This window comes from Halichoerus grypus, chromosome 9 (genome assembly GCF_964656455.1).
Source record: "Halichoerus grypus chromosome 9, mHalGry1.hap1.1, whole genome shotgun sequence".
Taxonomy (NCBI): Eukaryota; Metazoa; Chordata; class Mammalia; order Carnivora; family Phocidae; genus Halichoerus; species Halichoerus grypus.
In genome coordinates this window covers 134,364,692-134,388,145 of record NC_135720.1, presented here as the reverse complement: position 1 = coordinate 134,388,145, position 23,454 = coordinate 134,364,692, and the positions used below count along the sequence as shown (strand labels likewise).

At 43.8% G+C, this 23,454-nt stretch overlaps 1 long non-coding RNA gene across 3 annotated transcripts in view; it reads left to right on the top strand.

The window, feature by feature from the left end:
- LOC118530228 (uncharacterized) overlaps positions 1 to 23,454 on the top strand; it is a 117,840-nt gene that overhangs the window by 41,127 nt on the left and 53,259 nt on the right. The window contains exons 4-5 of one of the 3 annotated variants that reach the window (XR_013441416.1): positions 2,257 to 2,436; positions 3,903 to 4,130. This is a non-coding gene — a long non-coding RNA (uncharacterized LOC118530228). Of the gene's footprint in view, positions 1 to 2,256; positions 3,477 to 3,902; positions 4,131 to 23,454 lie in introns of those variants that run through there. The other 2 variants (XR_013441415.1, XR_013441414.1) reach the window with 2 other exon arrangements.

The following is a 23,454-nucleotide window of genomic DNA, read 5'->3' as shown; positions in this document are numbered from 1 at the left end:
TTGGCTGGATTTAAATCATTGTGATGTGTCTAATTACATGTGTTTGAGGGTGGATAACTATTCTAACCATCAACAATGCTGCCCTTTCTAATTCTGAAATATATTCTGAATCTAAACTTTGCTTCCCAGACCTTTTCTAGCATTTAGACCAGTTAACACTAAGTAACAAGCACTCTAAAAATGTAGTGGCTTTAAATCACACCCAATTATTATTGCTTACCTGTCCTTGGTTTGTCTAGACATTTCTGCTGATGTGAACTGGGCTCTGTGGATGTTGGCTGGATGGGCTTATGCATCAACATTCAACCTGAGAGTTGGTTAGGGGCTGGTTGATCTAGGATGGCCTCAGCTGGGACTCTGCAGCTCTGTTCCATGTGGTGTCTCCTCCTCCAGTGGGCAGCTAGCATGGACCTGCTCTCAGGGCACACACAGCAGGGCGCCAGGAGCAAAGAGGACTAATTATGCAGGAGAGCAAGCCCTAAGGCACATGCTCTTTGCAAGCCTCTACTTGGATAACATTGCTCAAAACCCAGTCATAATGAAAGGGGATCATAAATGATAGACCAAAGGGCTCGGATACTGGACGGCCATTTATTAGGACCATTCATGCATGCATTCTACTACACCACCCTTGGTCAAGTCAGTGTCATGTCCTGACTTGATGGCTTCTGTAGCCTCCATTATAAGGGTTGGCCTTCTACTCTTGACCTCTACAGCCCATTCCCCGCCTAATAGCTTGAATCATCTTGGAAAAATGCCAACCGGATCATGTCATTCCCTTGCTCAGCACTCTTCAATGGCTTCCCATTGCTCTTAGATTGAAATCCAAATGCCGTACCATGGCTACCAGGTTGTAAATGATCTGATGGCCTCTGCCCATCTCTGTGACCTCATGCTCTCACTGGTGCCCCCTCTACTCAGACACTCTGTTCTTCTCTCTGTTCCTCTGGCTTCAGGGGTCTCGTCCTTGATGCTCTCTGGCAGGCATATTTGCTCCAGGTGTTTGGATATCTGACTTCAGATCTTTCAGCTCATGCGTCCTGTCCTCACAAAGGTCTTTCCGGGTCATCTGAGGTAGAATAGCTGTGTCCCTCCTCCTCATGCCACTAACTCTAGCTTTTATTTTTCATGGTTTTTTTTTTTTTTTAATAGCAACATAACATCTGAAATTATTATGTTTTAAGAAATTTTTTTTCGGGATTTTATTTTTAAGTAATCTCTACACCCAATGTGGGGCTTGAACTCACAACCCTGAGATCAAGAGTTGCTCATTCCACTGACTGAGCCAGCCAGGTGCCCCTGCTTTTAAAATTTTTTATTTCTGCTCTCCTTCCGATTAGAATGTGAGCTTCATGGGAGTAGGAACCTTGTCTGTCTTGAACATTGCTTTCTCCCTCACTGACAATAATATTTATAGACACACATAGGCAGTCAATAGACAATGAATAAATAAGTAAATAATTTAAAATCCAGGCATATTGGCCTAACATAAAATACATATATTCCATTTCACTAACTTAAGCTATAAAAAATGCCCATATCTTTTTTAATACTCAAAGTAAAAAGATTCTAAGCCCTTCCCTTTCTTTTCAGCCAGATATTCTGGTTCATTCTCTCCTCTTTTTGTGGGTCCATTTCTTATTTTTCACCCCTCTTCCCCATGTAACTGGGCGCCCCATAGCTAGTCCCGTTTATCCTCTGGTCATTGTCTGATAACCCTCGGGTGACAATGCGGTGGTACCCCAGAGAAGTTGGGACACTCTTTATGATGACTGGGAGACATCAGTGAGTGTGGAATGCATTGGCTATAGGAGCAGAATTTCTCTCTGGCATCTGTCACTTGCATCCTGACTTCTGAGAACAAGACAGGTTGTTGGTTGGAAATTCCAGCTGGAGTAAGCATCCTGGGAGGTCTGATAGCAACAATTTTCCTATATTCGCTCTGCATTTGAGGCCTCGCAGGTTATTCTTCCATGGGACATCATAGGAGCGTTTCAACTGAATGATCACTTAGATCCATAGATTGCCTTAAACAGCATATTTTCAGCAGGCAGAACTTCCCTGCTCTCTATTATCTACACTCTTTTTGCCATATTGAGTTCTGCCTCCTGATGAGATCTATGTTTTTCTGAGCTTCTGCAAGTAACTGAGGTTCAGAGGTATTCATTCAAACTAATATTTTAAAATGCTTTCATTTTGTCTCTTTCTTGCTGAAAGCCTTTTACTCCTTGCTCTTTCTCTGTCTGGCCTTTCAAGGTCCTCAGAAATGGATCTTGGAAGCTTTATTGACCAGGACTCTGCTCCTATCTGACGAGCTACCCCAGGAGCCCATCGGTCCTCTACACTTCTGCAGACCCCTTGCTCGTGTTCTTTCTCACATGTGGAATGAAGTCCCTTGGCTCCAAAGCCAGAAGAACTGAAAGAATTTCCATGAAGGTAATGAAGTTGAAGGTCAGACTCTTTCTAAGACTCTGGGAGGGACTCCCACAAGGTCATTGCAAAATTAGCAAAAATAAGATATTTCCCCCTAAATTCTCTTTTCCCCTGTGTTGGGTGGTGCTGGGTGACATTTTGGGGATCCAGCTTGGAGGAAGTGAAGTTGGAAAAACATTCAGTTTCAATTTATTAGAAAATGTTTTTGTGGAGGCAATCAATTCCATGTATTGCTAGGTTATTCCTGGCCACTCTGGTGTAGGAATGGCTCTTAAGAATCTCCTAGGAGACTCTCCTGTTGGCCACTCAGTTATGCCCCTGGGCAGGGCCAGGGGGTCAGTTAGGGTATGCGTATCTCCTTGGGTACCCGGCACCAGAAATACGTGGACAGTAATAGAGAAACAAGGTTTGAAATGCATGGAGCCAGAAAGGTGGTCTGTGGAAAATTCTTTCATTCGCCAAATGTAGAAAAATGAAAGCCAAGGGGCGCCTGGGTGGCTCTGTCAGTTAAGTGGCTACCTTTGGCTCAGGTAGTCCTGAGGGTCCTGGGGTCCTGGGATCGAGTCCCACATCAGGCTCCCTGCTCATCAGGGAGTCTTCTTCTCCCTCTCCCTCTGCCCCTCCCCCCGCTTGTGCTCTCTCTCTCTCTCTCTCAAATAAATAAATAAATTCTTAAAAAAAAAATGTAAGCCAAGTATTTGGCAGACAAAACAGAAGCTTTCTCTGGAATGCAGTAGTTCTCCATTTCCATGGGGTGTACATTCCAAGACCCCCACTGGATGCCTGAAACCGTGGATAGTTTCGAACCCCATATATAATATGTTTTCTTCCTATACATACATCCTTATGATAAAGTTTAATTGATAAGAAATAAATAAAATCTAAAAAAAACCAAAGAAAGTGTAGAGAGAAACACTAGAGACACGAATCAGGTAACTAAATATAAAATAATATGTTACATTTTTAGATTTTTCACCTGCTTAAGTTTTGAATTTATAGTGCTCCTTTATACTTGATTTTACATCACAAGTTTTTATTATATTCTTACAACAGGGCCTAAAAATTGTATAAGCTTGAACTCCCCCCCCCCCCCATAATTTCTGAATCTTATCCTGGCAAAAACCAAAACATAATTTATCATCTCAATAAAATATCTCAACACAAAAATTCCCATTAATGGAGTGCTTGCTGTGGGTCTGACATCATTCTAGGCACTTTATATAATTCTCTTACTTGATCCTTGAGACAACACTGTGGGCTGACACGGTTCTCATTTCGGTGAGTTCAAGAAAATAAAGTCATTTACTCAAGGTCACACAGTTCAGACTAGTCATGTCTCCTTCTGCCGCCTGCGCTCTGGCCGGCATGCTTTGCTTCTATAACCCTCTGTGTTGCATAGTTTGGCACTTAACCACATTTTTTTCTGGTGTTGCCTGGCTGCTACTTTAATTTGTGCCCCTTCACTCCAGCTGTAAGTTCCTGAAGACAAAGAAAAGAACCCAAATTTCTTCCGTATCACCCTCCACACATGGCAGAGACGTGCGCTTGGAGTGTGACCTCTTTAATTCTTGACAATCAAACTTGATTAAAAGTCACATGTATCTGGAAAATGCCCCAAGACAAGGACAAGAACCACATCGGGAATAAATGAAAGAAGATTTGTTTTCTGCCTCAGTACCATATACGAGCACGTGGTGCTGGGGAGGAAATCACTGATTTTCCATTAAAAATGGAGAAGGAGTAAGTATGCAGTTTGAAGCCACAGGTAGGCTTTGGGTTTCTGTTCTGAGCTGTCATTGCTGGCTGGTGAGTGCACGCGTGCAATGGTAGTTACCATAGCAACCAGCATAGCAAGATTTTTTTCCCCCCTCCTTCGGTTTATGAATCCAAATCAATAAATGTTTATAAATAACTCTCCAGTTGGCCCAAAGAAGTTAAAGCATAAGCCAGAACAATCCTTCTGTCCCGTGAATGTGAGTCATAGATATGTTGCCCATATTCTGGGGACAGAAAAAGGCTATCCAGGGAATAAACAATCGGCCACATCATTTTCTGTGCAAGAGCACTCAGGATAAAACCCGCTGGGTGGAAACCTATTTCACATGCTTGCCGACAACAAGAATACAAAGTGTGCATATCCGAGGGGCACAAAGACAAAAGTGGGGACAGCACAGATGCTCGCTCTAAAAGAGAACCCTGATGTAAGGGGATCTAAATGACCACACTGAAGTTCAAACAGAGTAGGTGGAGACGTTAGCCTGCGCTTGTGGGTTATATGTTCTCTGCGATATGCAAGCGGAATTCATACAAGAATGGGATTTAGTATAAAGAGTCCCAACAAAATCAAATCAGGCCACCAACTATTGTAAGGATTCTTTCTATAGCACTCCAAACAGATGGCCAAACAGCCTCTCCCGGGATATTTTTAGTGAAAGGGAAAGTCATTTTCCTCTAATCTCTATCTAGTAGCTGTTAAATTTATTTCTGAGCCAAAATCTCCTCCTACTCCCATCCCTTAACGTCTATCCTTTGGTCTTAGTTTGTTCTTTGGCACAACAAAGACCTAATCCATCTGCTTCCCTCTCAGTGACAGGCCTACAAACCTTCGAAGGCAGTCACTGAGTTTTTCTTTAGTCTTCCCTTGTCATTGGTGTGGTTCCAACCTTTCCCCTTTCTTGGTTTCTTTCCTCCGAATGCTCTTGCCTTGTCGGCATTCTCAAAACGTGGACCCCCGGGACGGTCTGTACAAAGCCTTAGATGTGGGGTAAGATTTTGGGGAGATGGCTCCCCATGCTCTCTATCCATGGACGTGGCTGAGTTTATGTGCAAGTGTTTTATTGTGTTTTGTTTTACACACAGCACCCTTGGCACAGATGAGACTTCTGGTAGGCTAAAACACACAGGGAACCCCACCCCAGAATAGGAACAAATTATATAAATATTTCTTCCAGGAAGAACCAACTAGGGCAGGGATTCCCTGGCAAGCCACTAGCCTGAGAAGCAGACAGGAACAGCCCTTCTGATCATTTTGGCAAAGATTTTAGCTGGCTGACATAAAGTGGGGAAGGAGTAATTGTCCACCAGATGTGGTTTGAAGGGTGTCAGAGAAGTCCCCTGCCCCCCAGAATGTCTCATTCGTCCAAGTGCCAGAATGATTAGAATTTGGAAATAGTAAACAATTTCTGGCTGTTTTGTTCCCCAAAGGACATATTAAATCACTAACAATTTAGTGTGAATGAGATGGTCACATTTCTTTCTTCCAGGAAAGAGGCGATAAGAAAACATTAACCTCCTGGATTTGGAGAGAGGGGAAGAGGTGTTAAAATAGGGGAAATAGTTTAGAAAAAAGTAGTAGGATGCTCTGGAGTCTTTGCAGTTTTGCTTGGGACCAGTGCTGCTGCATGGTCCATGCTCTGTATGGTGTGGGGTTCTGTACTGAAATGCACACCAATGAAAGAAACAGGTGGATGGAAGTGAGACCACAGTGCCAATATCATAATAAGCAGATCTGAGACAGTGGGAATGGTTGGGAAAGGAAATGTGGGGAGGGAGTGGGGGGCCCCACTAAAGGGCCGACCATTGCTCAGCTCCAGTCAAATATCGCAAAGGAGGAATGCAGGCCCTATGTTGGCAGAACTTTCAAATTTTCAGAAACCTGATGTCTATATAAAATCTTCTAGTTTGGGAATGTTGACTCTGAGAGTGAGTCCTCTTGTAGAATCTAAAAAAGGCAACTCAGAAAAGCCAAGAGTAGAGTGGTGGTCACCAGGGTTTGGGGTGTGGGGGGAAATGGGAGAGATCTTGGGTCAAAGGGTACACACTTGCAGTTATAAGATTAATAATTTGGGGGATCTAATGTACAGCATGGTGATGATAGTTAGTAATACTGTATCATATTCTTGAATGTGGCTAAGAAAGTAGGTCTTAAATGTTCTCATCACAAAAAAAGAAGCGGTGACTATGTGACAAGATGAGGGTGGTGGCTAATACTATGGTGGCCGTCATTTTGCAACTTCTGAATGTATCAGATCAACTCCTCGCACCTTAAATGTACACAATCTTATGTGTCGGTTGTATCTCAATAAAGCTGGAAAAGCCAGGCAGGACAAAACAAAAAAACAAAAAAAACAAAACCAAAAAGCACACCAAAATATCTCTGTGGCCAGACACAGCCGAGGCTCCCAGTTTGTGGCCTCTAATATTAGGGTGCATATCAAAAATATCTGTAGCTACATTTCCTCCAGTGAAGCAAGTAGCAGAGACTCCAGAAATAGTAGCGTAAACAAGTAGACGTTTCTGCCTTACCCCTTCTTAAACCCAAGAGTCTACTTGGAGAGCTTGAAGTGTGGCTCCTGTCCTTTGGAGGAGGATAACGCCTGATGGTTCATTTTCGAGCAATCCAGGGGCAGAAAGCCACGACCATCTGCCTAGAGCGACAGAGCAGGAAGGAACAGTTACATTGGCAACAATACTGCTCACCGTCTGGTACGCGTGCAGGTGCATGCTAGCCTCCCACGTCTGCAGAAGTTAGGGAACCTGTCCGAGATAGAACTGCATCCCAGAGCAGGTGGGGAGGGGGGAAATCCGTTATGTCTTCAGCCCATTCAATAAAGCGATGACACACACGTATACAGACACGAATGTGTGTGGTTCTTCTTTTCTGAAACTTCCTGATAACGTTAAAATATCTTGGAGGTTTCCCCTATCCCCACCTCCTTATCAGCCTTACTCTTTCTCTCAACTGCATAGTCAAGTATATGGGTAATATATTTAAACAGCCCCCCACTGAAGGATACTCATGTCCATTCTAAGTTTTTCCTGCCGCTAAGAAAGCTGGGGTACATTTCCTTGTCAGCACATAACTTTGCATATGTCTGAATAGATTGTGGGATAATTACTAAAATGGAATTGCTGACAAACAGTATGTGCACTTTCTATTTTGAAAGATGGTGCCAAATTGCCCTCCAGACAGCTAATACAAACTCACATGCCCACCGACGATGTATCGTTCACAAAGCGTGGTTGTGCTCTCCGGGGAGCTGGTTAGGAATGCAGATGCTCAGGCCCCACCCAGACCTTCTTAATCAGAATGGGCATGTTTGTAATGGTGGTTCAGGGGCGCGGAAGTTTTGAGGAGTCCTGTCGCCGCTTCGTTAATAGCCATCAATCTGTGTCTCCTCCCGGTTGTATTTCGTATTTCCTTTAGTAGGGGTGAAATTGAACATCTCTTTATGTGTTTCAGGGTCATTTGGAAGTCTTTGTACATATCAAGGAAATTATTTCAGTATCTGTCATCTGAGTTGCAGATGTTTTTCTATTTGTCGGTTGTCTTGAATTTCTCATGCTTTTTCCTTGTTGTGCACATTTGTTTTATTTTTCTATAGGTAAATTTATCAGTTTTATAGTTTCTGTGTTCTGAGTCATAGAAGGTTTTTGCCCACTCTATAATTATCTTAAATTTTTTTTGTTTCCTTTATGTATACTTTTCGGTTTTATTGTTTACATTTAAATCTATTTTTTACCTGGAACTTATTTTAGTCCAAAGAATGTGATATGGATTTATTCTAATCTTTTCCAGGTGGATACCTCCTCAGTACGATTTACTGAGTAATTCACCTTTTCCACATTTATTTGAAATGCCACTGTTGTCATATACTAAATTTCCCTACCTAAGCTTTCTCTATCAATTACTTACTGTGTTATGTCGCCTTTTGATCTTGATTCTCTACTGAACAGCTGAGTATGCTCTCCCAGGTCTGTGCTCCTGATGATGAAAATGATCAAAATTTATTTGTCTTATATCCCATTGTATTAGAGTTCCTGCAGGTGACAGCTCATCTGATAAGAAAATGCAGGATAAAGGCTTAGTAGGGTCTGATAATGCATTTTTTTTGTTTTAGTTTCTGTTTTTGTTTAAATAACGCCTTTAAACACAGAAGCAAATAAAAAGGATAAGAAATTCTAGAACAGATCAAATTTTTAGAATTTATTATTCTAGGGGCACTGGCTGGCTCAGTTGGCAGAACAGGTGACTCTTGATCTTGGGATCGTGAGTTCGAGCCCCACATTGGGTGTAGAGATTGCTTAAAATAAAATAAAAATTTAAAAAAACCTTAAAAAAGAACTTATTACTCTATACCACAGATGCAGTGGCTTATGTTGCTTTTTCAGTCTTGGTTCTAAGTTAGGAAATCAGACTTAATGTAAGTCTTCCATCTTCTCCCCGTTTTTTGAGTTCTCAAAGCTATCCATTGGTTATTTGGCACTGTTTATATTGCTGTGCCATCATCTTTATCACCTTCTCACTTCTGATTCATTCATTTCTCTTTTTCTTGAATCAAACTTAAAAGTATTTCAAATAAGTGTTGGGTTTTGTTTTGTTTTGTTTTGTTTTTGAGAGACAAAGAGAGCCCGTGTGCAAGCAAGTGGGTGGGGAGGGGCAGAGGGAGAGAGAGAGAGAGAATCTTTTTTTTTTTTTTAGATTTTATTTATTCATTTGAGAGAGAGACAGACAGAGAGAGAGAGAAAGCATGAGCAGGGGAGGGAGGCAGAGGTGGAGGGAGAAGCAGACTCCCTGCTGAGCTGAGAGCCCGACCTGGGGCTGGATCCCAGGACCCTGGGATTAGGACCTGAGCTGAGGGCAGACACTTAACCGACTGAGCCACCCAAGCACCCCTCAAATAAGGTTCTTAACACATCCCTTTCAGCATCTCTCTCCCTGAAGAAATTTATGTGTCACCCTGCTAACAATTAAAAACAAGAGCTGAAACTCAAATATGTCACTTAAAATAGGAATACTGATTTTTACTGCATGTTTTGTAATACTCCTTTTAATTATGAGAGAGTTATTTTCCTCTGGGGACATAAAATGAGGACACATTATGACCAGAACAAGGCTGTTTCCTCATGGGTCTCAAGATGTTCCTACAAACACACCCGTGTGAATGTTAGCCGGTGATCTTGTGTGAAGAAGTAGGCAGTTTTCCACTGAGGAATTGCCTTCGGGGAATTAAGCTGAGGATTCCTTCTTAAGGGCACCACACGTTTTAATAACATTTTTGGTTGGAAGAAGAAACTCCATGAAACTCAGTAGTAAGAGGGATATGTTAAATTTCCTCTTCTCTAATCACGGTTGTATTCCTCTTACGTATTTCGGAACGTGCCCTCCTTTTGTGAGACTGACTTAAACTTTGCAATCCTGCAGTCTGGGGACACTCGGTGGTTCCTTCTATTAGCAACCAGCACGTAATAGCATCACGATTGAAATCAATTTTCCTCTTTAGGGGCTCTGTGTGGTAACACTGTTATAGAGCCTTGGCCGAGGGCTGCTCTGGTGGTCATCCCTACTACCTTAGCCTGGAAACGCGTCGCCTAAAAGTAGGACTTTTGTGCAGCCGCTATATTTAGGAAATTGGGCCCAAGAAATAAGAGTGGGGAATGGGGGAACGGGGAGAGTGAAACTGAGAAAGCAGGGAAGCCAAGTCAAGAGAGCATCATTGGACTGGTGACTGCTATTGTCAGGTGGGGATCTAGCCCACTGAGGACCCCTTGAGAAACCTTCTAGAACATTCTTCAAGAAGAGGAGCCAGGGAGTATTTACTTCTTGCTTCAGTTTCCCTTGCTCAAGGATTGTTCTGAAGGTGTGGACTCCCTCCTGTCCCAGGGCTGTGTATGCAGCAGAGGGGCTGGGCGGTCTCTGTCGGTATCCCGGGGGGACAGCGTGGGCGGTCGGCAAGAGAAAGCTCCCTCTGCTGAGGCCAGTGTCAGGCCGCCCCTGAAGTTACCTGGCTGCCACAGCAATGGGCAAAGCATTTCCACCTGCCGACACCTTCCGGGCCTCGGTGCTAGGAAAACAAATCACAGTGTAGGGAGATAAGCTCGGAGGGTCCGCGGTTGCCTACCATTGCCGGGAACCGGGCCAACACTGCAGTGGGCGTTGCGAAGCTCCTCCAGGGTCCGCAAACTCACGTTAAGGAAACATCTGTATCACAAAGATGGTTTTATAGGCATGAAGTTCTAGTCTAGCCTTTGGCAGACGACCGGCACCATTTCACAAAACTTTCTCCAGAGGCCGCAGATTATTTCTGGAAAGAAGTAGGAAAGACACTCTTCCACGAACAGATGCAGACGTACATAGACCTAGACACGCCGAGAGCACCCACGGTTCAAAGACAGCAGCGACTGTCTGTAAAATCCTCCCGGGCTGTCCCTGGAGGTCAGTGGGATCTCTGATTAGGGGAACATCAGGATACGTGGCTGTCAGAAAGAGAGGAAGTTTACTGCTCAGGGAGGACCAAGAGAAGGACCCAGCCTGATCCCGAGACTCTGAGAAATGGCAGATGCAATGAGCAAGGAGGTGTGGGTGTGCACGCCTGCTCAGCCGTGTGGGATGCAGGGACAGACTTGGCTGGACGGCTCACTTTTCATCCCAGGCTCCCTTCCCCTCTTCGTTCTGTGTTAGCTTGTCAGCCCCTGCGTCTTGTATAATGGCACTTAGGAACATTTATTATATGCCAGGAGCTAGTGTAAGAACTTCACAAACGTGCGCTCACCTAGCTCTAAAAAGTAAAAAAAAAAAAAAATAGTAGGAAATATGTGGTATTATCTTCCCCATTTTACAGATGGGGAAGCTGAGGCCCAAGAGGCCACAAAACACACAGGTGAGTGGGAGAGTTGGGAGACAGAGTCTGTGCTCTTAACTCCAGGCTGCTCTCTGTCCTGTGCCCCTTTGGTCTGCCCTGAAGATTGATAATAGTATCTTACTCTCTTTCCTGAGCTCCCATGAGGTTCGTCGTTGCGGTGTCTGATTCTAGCTGATTCCATATGATTCTCTAGTTGTTTTGCGTTTGCCCTGTTTCCTCAACTAAATTTTGAGAAACCTAAAGGTAAGGGTGTGGGCAGAAGCTTCCCGAGTGCCTCACATTGTCAAACAGAATCTGAAGAGCATGAACTTTCAGAGAGTCCCCAGGCAGTCCTTCGGGGTTTATGGACTGCGTGCACCGTCTTAGCCAGCTTAGGTGTCTTATTTCACATAAAGAACAGACCATAAAGAGCAAATCGGAAGTGGAGACCATTGTAGGAGGCAGGCACATCTATGGCAGGGGGGCAATGCAGAGACCAAGAGCATGGCGAGGCAGGGACTGCCATATTGTTGCATCATGAATGTCCGCCTTTTCCCTGCAAGGGTAACGTCAATGAGGTTCTGTTGAAGAAGGTAGCAAAGTGGGAGCGCCTGGGTGGCTCAGTCGGTTAAGCATCTGCCTTCGGCTCAGGTCATGATCCCAGAGTCCTGGGATCGAGCCCCACGTCGGGTTCCCTGCTCGGCGGAGAACCTGCTTCTCCCTCTCCCTCTGCCTGCCACTCTGCCTACTTGTGCTCTCTCCTCATCTCTCTGTCAAATAAATAAATAAAAAATCTTTTAAAAAAAAAAGTGTCCGACTCTTGATCTTGGGGTCGTGAGTTCAAGTCCTGCAACAGAAATGTCCAAACCCAGATGGCTTGGGTTCAAATTCCAGCTTTGCCATTTGCTGACCGTGTGGCTTCAGGCAAGTTATGACCCCTAAGCCTTGGTCCTCTCCCCTGTGAAGTGGGAATATACTAGAAGCTGCCTCACCTAACAGAGTCCATGCAAAGCACAGATCACAAAGCCTGGCTCATTGCAAATACTCCGTAAATGTTAGAGACACACACACACACTCCAGAGCATTTACGTCTTTGTGGCAGAAAATATGGTTATGTCTATGTTCACCCTACTTGTGAGGCCATCAAGACTAGAGTAATCCATAAACTAGGGAAATTCACTGCCTTTTACAGAGAGAGGGGAGGCGGTGTTTAATCACGAAGCCCAAGCATGCAATTTCTCTCCTCCGTTGGGAAGCCGGGTGACACCACAGGCCAGGCATTCATTGCGTTTTTCCTAATCCTCTCTACAGCCCTTTGCGGTGGGCATTAGTATCCCTAATTTTAATGACATGAAAATGAAATTCAAGGGAGGCTAAGTCACTTACTGAAGGTCACGGCCCTAATCAGTTGCTATCGTGGGAAGCCTAGCCCACGTCTGATCAGATTCAAACCCTCTCTTCCGTGGCTGCACTATGGGCTAGAAAGTGGGCAGGCGAGAGGCCGGGAGACGGGCAGATGAGGCAGGCAGAGGGACCCCGGGCAAGGTTACGGAGGGGGCATTTGTCTAGAGACACCAAGAGTGACCCACAAGAGCTGTTCTTTTAGCAGAGGGAGCTGAGATTCCTTGATGGATGCTAACAGTGGACAGGAGTTCTGCCTCCTCTATTTTTTTAGGGAACTTGAGAAGGAGAGAGAAGAGACAGATGTCAGAAACTCAGCAGGAGTAGGTGTATATGGTGAAGAGTTGTTTTGTGCTGTCTGCGGTGATGAGTAGAAACCGAATTGAGGCTGCCCTTAGAAACGCAGCCAGGGCGTGTCCTGGGGGCAGAGGGCTGGGCGCAGAGAGCAGAGATTTTGAAGTCAGCCTTGGCTGAGGAGTCAAATAAGTATTTGGAAGCGAATGTGTCGGACAATATACATGCTCAGCTGCTTGATCTTCCCGGAGCCGTCCGTTGCAGCGGACCCCCCCCCCCCGCCCCGCCCCAGGTAAAGCACTAAGAGGTGAGCTCTCTGGGTGTTGGGAAGTGGGGGACGTGGGGGGCTGGGAGGGTGGGTCTGGAATAGCTTGGGATCCTTAAAAGCCAACATACCAATCTCTGACTCCAAGTCTTTTGAATAGAAAAATCCAGCCCTTAGAAAATAAGCGGCCATTGATAAACTCGGGGTAAATCTTGTCTGCCTTTGGCAAGGAGCACAATGGCCTCCAGGCCAGGGGTGGGCTGAGGCAGCAGCTGAGTGTGTTTGGACCTTATTCCTCTTTTCAAAGGCCCCTGGGCCAGCTGGAGGCTTTACAAGGGCCCGCACTCAGGCCGGCCAACAGGGAGTTGAAGTAATCTAATTTTAATTATGTGACAAAAGCATGAAGAATCATTTAAAGGTCTGTCTGAGGGAAAAATGGCTCCAGTCTGCCAGGAGTCCTTAGATGGTAATACAGAGACCCATGGGCTAAATGCTGGGTTTTGGTGCTTAAAAAAAATTAAGTCCCATAATCACCAGATTGCACACGATTGAAAGAGAGACAGGCTGAGAGGAGCATCCACGGCTCTGTCAGATACGGGCAGAAGCAACTACGAGGCGCCAGCTGCATGCCAGTAATTCTAAGTTGTTTGGGGGCTTTAAACAGTCTTTCAAACATAAGGTGAGTGTTCTCCATCTCTTTAAAACCGGCAAGAGAGCATTTCTGTGCATGGCAGCGAAAATGAATGGCTCATAAAGCACTTTCAAGTACATTATCCAGTACTGCAAAAACCAATTTCGTTGGATCTTTAAAGAAAGTTCTTGGTCTTAAGTAAAAAGGATTGATTTTGAGATCCAAATCGGTTTTAATTTACCGCTGATTATTTATGTCAAAATGAAAAGAAACGTCCTTTTGTCTAAGTGCTAGGTTCTAGCGCATGGTTTTAAATTGATGGGAGCTTAGAGCCGAGAGGCACTTTTTCTCCGAATCGGCTGACCTTGACCAGAAGATCCTAGAGGACGGGACGCAGCCTGGTGCCATAGAACGTCTTCCACCTCTGTTCAATAAATGTGAAGGCAGTGTTGAAAGCATAGAACAAGTGGCTTCATCAGAAGTATTGCCACATCTTTCTCGAAGGCAACACTGAAGTTGCCTCAGGCTCAACCCTGGGTAAATGCAGGAAGGTTTATCGAAAAGGTGGTCACAAAAGGCATTTGTTGGGAGGTAAGTGGAGATCTCCGAGGATCTGGGTGAACAGATACAAAATTATCTTGCCTCATTGTGTCTCTACCTCAATTGACCTTGCAACTCCCACCAAATGGGAAAGTAGCCTTGCTGGGGTGCTTTCCTCCCTCTACCCGGTTTTCTAGGAGGAAGGATAACAGAACCTGTTCTCCATTTTCCCCAGGAACCATGTTAGGGTGATGCTGGGTTATGCTTCAGTGATAAATAAAGCTCAAGTTCTCAGTGGCTTGACATAACGAAAATGTACTTCTTGCTCACTTCCCTTGGCAGCCCTTATCCATGCAGTGACTTTGGAGTCTGGGTTGCTTCCATCTTAGAGCTGGGCCATCAGTATCATGCAAATTCCCAGTCACTGTGGAAAGGGGAAACGAGAAATAGAGAAAACTCATTGGCCTTGAGATGCACAGTGAGTGACGATCATCGCTTCTATTTTAAGTTCTTTGCCCACCTATACTCATGTGGCTCCCAACCCAATGCAAGGAGGTGGGGAGTTGTAGGAGAACCCACCAATATTTGGGGGATATTAACCATCTCTGTCCCCAAGTACTGTATTCAGCCCCATTTCCAAGAACACCCTTCTTGGTTATTTTAAGCAAAAGGAAAGGAGTTCTTCATCACAAGAAATTGGGTTTGTACAAGATAGATAGTGGTCTGTGTTACTATGGACCGGCAAGAAATTTTTTCTTGCTTCTCTTGGATGACTACCTGCAAAATATTTGAGATTTGAGATTCCATGTGCAATAGAATGTTAAGAACACATGTTGCACTTTGTTTGTATTTGTTTTCCAATACATGTTGTTTTGTTCTCGATCCTGACAAATCAACTAGTCAAATATACATGGTAACTCTTGACAGCTTATTAATAAAAATGCATATATATGCAGACAAGGTGGAGTGTGGGTTCAAGGACTTTGCATCTAATTTACAAAGAGAGCAGAAAGTTCTTGGGGTACCACCATAGCTTCTAAACCAGGTTCATATTTACACAATACTTACGTATCTGGGACCAGTCTCGGAGTGGTGATGCATTCAAGGAGCAAGAGAAGGTACAGATCTTTCTTGACTTAACATGGGGTTACATCCACATAAACCCTTCACTAGTTGAAAATATCGTAAGCCAAAAATGCACTTAATGCACCTAAGCTCGGAACATCATAGCTCAGCCTGGCCTATCTTGCACGTGCTCAGAACACTTAGACGAGCCTACGGTTGGGTCAGATCATCCAACATAAAGCCTTTTTGATAATAAAGTGTTGAAGATCTAATCTAATGTATTGAACACCTCAGTAAAAGTGAAAACAGAATGGTCTGTGGGCCAGAGTGGTTGTCAGTGTGTGGTCATTCACTCCCGTGTGGTCTTGCTGCCCTTGTCCTACCTCACAGATGAGGATGACACTGCATATTGCTATCAAAAATAAAAACACAAGTATGGTTTCTACTGAATGCATATCACTTTTACACCATTGTCAAGTTGAACCGCTGTAAGTCGGGGACCACCTACACTCAAAAATCGACTCCATCCTCTTATTTGGACTTTTCATGGATCATGCCAAGATTCCTCTCAGCCACATGGCCACACTCTTCTCTCTCCAATCTAATTCTCTCACATCCAAAGCTGGTCCCAAGTAAAACACTCTCCACAAAGAGCCCCTGTGGTTTTCTGGTCTCTGTCCTCTCTTCCCAGTGCCTCTGTCTACATTTCCCACCACCAGGGGAGTGGGGTGGAAAGCAGGTGAACAAGACAGCATGACCTCCAGCAGTGGGGAAGGAGGAAAGCCATGCCTACCCATGTGCTAGTAATTGGTGCCTGGCTTCATCTGTCTGCTTTGCGACTCGCTGAAGCACCACACAGATTCCTGTACTTGTCAATCCTCCCACAGTCCGCCTTCTTTAACACCTCCCCACACCACTCAAAACCGGAAGGCCCAAATGCAATGTGTTGGCTCAGAAGAGCCTTTGCAATAGCAAGAGAGAGATGAACACTTTAAAGTGGGTGTAGAAATAATTTTGAAAAGGAAATTGAAATCCGAATTCCTCTCAGCAGAAAAACATCTATTTTCTACTCAATCACAAAGAAAAACTTTAGTTTGTGCTTTGGTCCTTCCATTTTCCGGTAAAGGTTTCCCCCAGTATCCAAAAGTAGAGTGTTCCTATGAGGACTTTCCTATGCCCAAATGGTATAAAGTGAACAAGCAGTTACTATTAATTTGTCTGAAACAGTTTTGAGTGTCCCGAGACCTAAAAAATAACCTTTCTTCGGCTTTTCTGAAACCTTAAGACACATCTTGCTAACGATACACAAAAGAAATCAAGATAAAATCCAAATGCTTGCAGACAGAGTTCAAGACTCCAGCGGGGTGGCAGCATCTCTGTAACAACTCGCTGCCAAACCGATGCTGAGCACTACTTTCCCTGTTTCCATAAAAGTGAAAACTCTCTTTGGATTTCTTCCAGGGAGTGAAAACCATGTATGCATTTCATACATGCATAAAAAATAGAAATAATATGATGAATGTTCCCTATTGCTGCATAACAAATCACCCCATGACTTGTTTGTTTACAACAACAACACGCATGTATTTTGCTCATGAATCTGCAGTTCAGGCAAGGCTCAGTTGGGGCAGCTAGTCTCTGCTCCATCTGTCATCAGCTGGGGCAGCTCAGCTGGGGCTGGAAGAGTCACTTCCAAGATGGCCGTCAGCTAGTGCTGGCTGTTGGCTGAAAGTCAGCTGGGATTGTTGATTGGGACCTTGGTTTCTCTACCTGTAGCCCTCTTTACAGGATGCTTGGGCTTCCTTACAACATGGCAGCTGATTTCCAAGAGTGAGTGTATCAAGAGACAGGAAGTAGAAACTACCAGTTGCTTAAAACCTGGGCCAAGAAACTAGTATAGTTCCCTTTCATATTCTGTTGATCAAATCAGTCAAAAAGTCATCCCAGGTTCAAGAGTTGAGGACATAGGGCTCATCTGTTGGTGGAAGAGGTATCAGATTTGTGGCCATCTTTAACTCACCACAATAGACTACCATATATCCTCCACCTACCTTTACTTATGTCTACTTTTGGAAACTGGTCTTTTCCTCTTATTGAAGCCTTGAGGTCTACCTTGAACCCAATTTTATAAGTGGATTCCATCTTTCTGAGTCCACCTAAGTCCCAGCCAATTTCCCTCATGCCACCTTCCCTCTGTTTTTCTTGGATCTCTGAAAACTCACAGCTCTTGGATTCCCTGTCTCTGGCATTTGGGATTCACCAATTCTGGATTAGAGAGCCCCCCAGTATCCACTTGGCATTTTCCGACCAGTGAGATCTCAGTCTCTGCTTGCTTCTACGTCTCTTCCTAGCTTCCATAGCTAGGTACATTCTTTCAGAGCCTTTTCTCACCCAACAAAGAGGCTGAAACTAGCCCACTTTTGGGTCCTGGTCCCTCCTGGTCTGCCTTGTACTGCTGTAGTTAAGATGGAACATGACAATCATCTCTTGAGGTAGCTCCAAACGTTTTGCATACCTGTCTTTCCTCCTTTCCACCTTTCTTTACTCATATCACAGAATTTCAGAATTATAGAGTAGGAAGGAGACTTACAGTCCATCTAGAATCTAGACCCAAGTTTTACAGGTAAGCAAATCTGTGTTCCTTCCCCACATTTCCACCTGGGTTTGCATTTTAATTCTTGAAATAAGTTTTTACCTCATATTGCTGAAGTGACTTTCCCATTCTTCTGTTCAAAGCACGCATTCTCTGAAAGGGAGGAAAAGGAGGAGAAGAAAGATGGAGAGGGAGAAGAAGGAGAAGACTAACTTTATATTCTGGAAATTGGCTAGTGAGTAAAATTGGGTGGGGTGTGATAGCAATAAGTTTCCATGTTTTTCCTATATAAAAGAAAAATAAACCTATTTCCAAATTATTTGAACATATTCACATATCTGTATGCTCTTTGTGTTTTCTACTGAGCAGCTAACAGTTTAATAAAAGCAAAACAACATTACTGTTCTCCTGTTACACTATTAGGAAGAGAGAGGGTGTTTCAGGGACAAGGATAATACAACTGTGGGGCTGTGCCTTGCAGAGCCTCATCTAGCGATTGTAGCAATCTGAGCAAGCCACACATACTAGCTTCCAAACTAATGGAGGTGCATATGGAGGTGAGTAGGAAGAAGGGAGGGAGGCAGGTGTCTGGCAAAGCAGGGGGCCCTTGCCTTTGACCTTGATTTTCCAGTTACGTAGGCCAGAGGTGAGGTCAGGGTGTAACTGGGCTGGAAGATGAGGAGGTCTTTAGTTGATGGAGAAGAGGTTGCTTAATTTGACTTTAAAATTGGGGGGGGCGGAGCAAGATGGCGGAGGAGTAGGAGACCTGGATTTCGTCTGGTCTCAGGAATTCAGCTGGATAGGGATCAAACCATTCTGAACACCTACAAACTCAATAGGAGATCGAAGAAAAGAATAGCAACAACTCTCTGAACAGAAAAGCGACCACTTTCTGGAAGGTAGGACGTGCGGAGAAGTGAATCCGAGGCGATATTCGGGAGGATAGACGGCGGGGGAGGGGCCTCCGTCGGCCGCTTCTGGCAAGTGATAGAGCCACGGAGCACAGAATCGGAACTTTTAGAGTCTGCTCCGCTGAGGGACGTCACTCTGGTGGCGAAGTGGGGGGTGGAACCCTCGCGGGACAGTGTGGTCTCAGGACCCTCGGGGTCACAGAAAGACTGGGGGTGCCTGAGTGCGGCAGAGCTCCCAGGGATCGGAGCAGGGAAGCCGGCTGCAGAGACGGAGCCCAGGTGCGGGCTCTCAGCTCGGGGTTGCTATAAACCGTGATCCGCGGCACAGTCGGGCCACTGCTCCTCCAGCAGGGACCCAACAAGCGGCAGATCCGGGGAGACTCACCTTCTTCCCCCGGGAGGAGAGGTGCGGGAGCGCACCACGGGGATCTGCTGGGTTTGGAGACTCCATCCGGGGTCGGGTGCCAGATAGAGGGGCGCGGTCACAGGCCGGGTGAGCGCGGAGTGTGGCGGGAGACCGGGGAGACGGGAGTGACTGACGGCTTTTCTCTGGGGGCTCGCTGAGGAGTGGGACCCCGAGTTCTCGGCTCCGCCGGGGCGGAGACTGGGAGGCCGCCATTTTCACTCTCCGCCTCCAAAGCTGTACGGAAAGCTTGCAGGGAACAAAAGCTCCGGAGAGCAAACCCGAGCAGATTACTTAGCCCGGACCGGCAAGGGCGGGGCAATTTTGCCTCCGGCAAAGACATTCGGGAACCACGGCAACAGGCCCCTCCCCCAGAAGATCAGCGAGAACAGCCAGCCAAGACCAAGTTTACCGATCAGTGAGAACGGCAGAACTCCAGCGCTAGGGGAATACTGCACATAGAATTCATGGCTTTTTTACCACGATTCTGTAGTCTTTCAAAGTTAATTTTTTTTTTAACTGTCTTTTTTTTTTTTTGAATTTTTCTTTTTCCCTTTTTCAACCAACATCTTATCAATCCCTTTTTTAAAAAGACATTTTTATTTTTCATTTTTAGAATCATATTCTATCCCTTCATAGTAGTTACCTGTATTTTTGGCATATATATATAAGTTGTTCTCTCTTTAAAATTTTGAGATAGTTTCTTCTAACAGATCAAAATATACCCTAAGTCTCTAGTGTATGGTTTTTTTCTACTCCCCTGCCTGATCACATTCTCTCCTTTTTCTTTTTTTCTTTTTTTTAAATCCTCTTCTTTCTTTTTTCAAACAACTTCTTATCAATTACTTTTATAAAATTTTTTATAATTTCCATCTTTACAGTCATATTCCATCCCTTCATCATATCAACCCTTATTTTCATACATATGTAAGTTTTTCTTTCTTTAAAATTTTGGGAGGCACTTTCTTCTAACAGACCAAAATACACCCAAAATCTAGTGTGTGGCACTGATCTATATACCAGCCTGATCATATTTGATCATATTCTGTTTTTTTTGTTTTGTTCTGTTTTGGTTTGTTTTTATCTTTATCTTTTTCTTTTTTTTTTTTTTTTTTCTTTTTTCTCTCTTTCCGTTTCTTTTCCCGCTGCTTCAGGTCTTTTTTGATTTGTTTAGAGTATATTTTCTGGGGACGTTGTTACCCTGTTAGCATTTTGTTCTCTCATTAATCTATTCTCCTCTGGACAAAATGACAAGATGGAAAAAATCACCTCAACAAAAAGAACAAGAGGTAGTACCGACTGCCAGGGACCTACTCAATGCGGACATTAGTACGATGTCGGATCTAGAGTTCAGAATCATCACTTTAAAGATACTAGCTGGGCTTGAAAAAAACATGGAAGTTATTAGAGAAACCCTTTCTGGAGAAGTAAAAGAACTAAAATCTAACCAAGTCAAAATCAAAAAGGCTATTAATGAGGTGCAATCAAATATGGGGGTGCTAACTGCTAGGATAAATGAGGCAGAAGAAAGAATCAGTGAGATAGAAGACCAAATGATGGAAAATAAAGAAGCTGAGAAAAAGAGAGATAAACAACTACTGGATCACGAGGGCAGAATTTGAGAGATAAAGGATACCATAAGATGAAACAACATTAGAATAATTGGGATCCCAGAAGAAGAAGAAAGAGAGAGAGGGGCAGAAGGTATAATGGAGCAAATTATAGCAGAGAACTTCCCTAATTTGGGGAAGGAAACAGGCATCAAAATCCAGGAAGCACAGAGAACCCCTCTCAAAATCAATAAAAATAGGTCAACACCCCGACATCTAATAGTAAAACTTACGAGTCTCAGAGATAAAGAGAAAATCCTGAAAGCAGCTCGGGAGAAGAGATATGCAACCTACAATGGTAGAAACATTAGATTGGAACAGACCTATCCACAGAGACCTGGCAGGCCAGAAAGGACTGGCAGGATATATTCAGAGCACTAAATGAGAAAAATATGCAGCCAAGAATACTATATCCAGCTAGGCTGTCATTGAAAATAGAAGGAGAGATAAAAAGCTTCCAGGACAAACAAAAACTAAAGGAATTTGCAAACACAAAACCAGCCCTACAAGAAATCTTGAAAGGGGTCCTCTAAGCAAAGAGAGACCCTGAAAGCAACATAGACCAGAAAGGAACACAGACAATATACAGTAACAGTCACCTTACAGGCAATACAATGGCACTAAATTCATATCTTTCAGTAGTTACCCTGAATGTAAATGGGCTAAATGCCCCAATCAAAAGACACAGGCTATCAGATTGGATTAAAAAACAAGACCCATCAATATGCTATCTGCAAGAGACTCATTTTAGACCCAAAGACACCCCCAGATTGAAAGTGAGGGGGTGGAAAACCATTTACCATGCTAATGGACACCAAAAGAAAGCTGGGGTGGCAATCCTTATATCAGACAAATTAGATTTTAAACCAAAGACTGTAATAAGAGATGAGGAAGGACACTATATCATACTTAAAGGGTCTATCCAACAAGAAGATCTAACAATTGTAAATATCTATGCCCCTAACATGGGAGCAGCCAATTATATAAGGCAATTAATAACAAAAGCAAAGAAACACATAGACAACAATACAATAATAGTGGGGGACTTTAACACCCCCCTCACTGAAATGGAGAAATCGTCTAAGCAAAAGATCAACAAGGAAATAAAGGCTTTAAAGGACACACTGGACCAAATGGACTTCACAGACATATTCAGAACATTCCATCCCAAAGCAACGGAATACACATTCTTCTCTAGTGCCCGTGGAACATTCTCCAGAATCGATCACATCCTAGGTCATAAATCAGGTCTCAACCGGTACCAAAAGATTGGGATCATTCCCTGCCTATTTTCAGACCACAATGCTTTGAAACTAGAACTCAATCACAAGAGGAAAGTCGGAAAGAACTCAAATACATGGAGGCTAAAGAGCATCCTACTAAAGAACGAATGGGTCAACCAGGAAATTAAAGAAGAATTAAAAAAATTCATGGAAACCAATGAAAATGAAAACACAACTGTTCAAAATCTTTGGGATGCAGCAAAGGCAGTCCTAAGAGGAAAGTATATAGCAATACAAGCCTTTCTCAAGAAACAAGAAAGGTCTCAAGTACACAACCTAACCCTACACCTAAAGGAGCTGGAGAAAGAACAGCAAATAAAGCCTAAACCCAGCAGGAGAAGAGAAATAATAAAGATCAGAGCAGAAATCAATGAAAGAGAAACCAAAAGAACAGTAGAACAGATCAACGAAACTAGGAGCTGGTTCTTTGAAAGAATTAACAAGATTGATAAACCCCTGGCCAGACTTATCAAAAAGAAAAGAGAAATGACCCAAATCAACAAAATCATGAATGAAAGAGGAGAGATCACAACCAACACCAAAGAAATACAAACAATTCTAAGAACATATTATGAGCAACTCTATGCCAGCAAATTAGATAACCTGGAAGAAATGGATGCATTCCTAGAGATGTATCAACTACCAAAACTGAACCAGGAAGAAATAGAAAACCTGAACAGACCTATAACCACTAAGGAAATTGAAGCAGTCATCAAAAATCTCCCAAAACACAAAAGCCCAGGGCCAGATGGCTTCCCAGGGGAATTCTACCAAACATTTCAAGAAGAATTAATACCTATCCTTCTGAAACTGTTCCAAAAAATAGAAATGGAAGGAAAACTTCCAAACTCGTTTTATGAGGCCACCATTACCTTGATCCCAAAACCAGACAAAGACCCCATCAAAAAGGAGAATTACAGACCAATATCCCTGATGAACATGGATGCAAAAATTCTCACCAAAATACTAGCCAATAGGATCCAACAGTACATTAAAAGGATTATTCACCACGACCAAGTGGGATTTGTCCCTGGGCTGCAAGGTTGGTTCAACATCCGCAAATCAATCAACGTGATACAATACATTAACAAAAGAAAGAGCAAGAACCATATGATCCTCTCAATAGATGCAGAAAAAGCATTTGACAAAGTACAGCATCCTTTCTTGATCAAAACTCTTCAGAGTATAGGCATAGAGGGTACATACCTCAATATCATAAAAGCAATCTATGAAAAACCCACAGCGAATATCATTCTCAATGGGGAAAAACTGAGAGCTTTCCCCCTAAGGTCAGGAACGCGGCAGGGATGTCCACTATCACCACTGCTATTCAACATAGTATTAGAAGTCCTAGCCACAGCAATCAGACAACAAAAAGAAATCAAAGGCATCCAAATCGGCAAA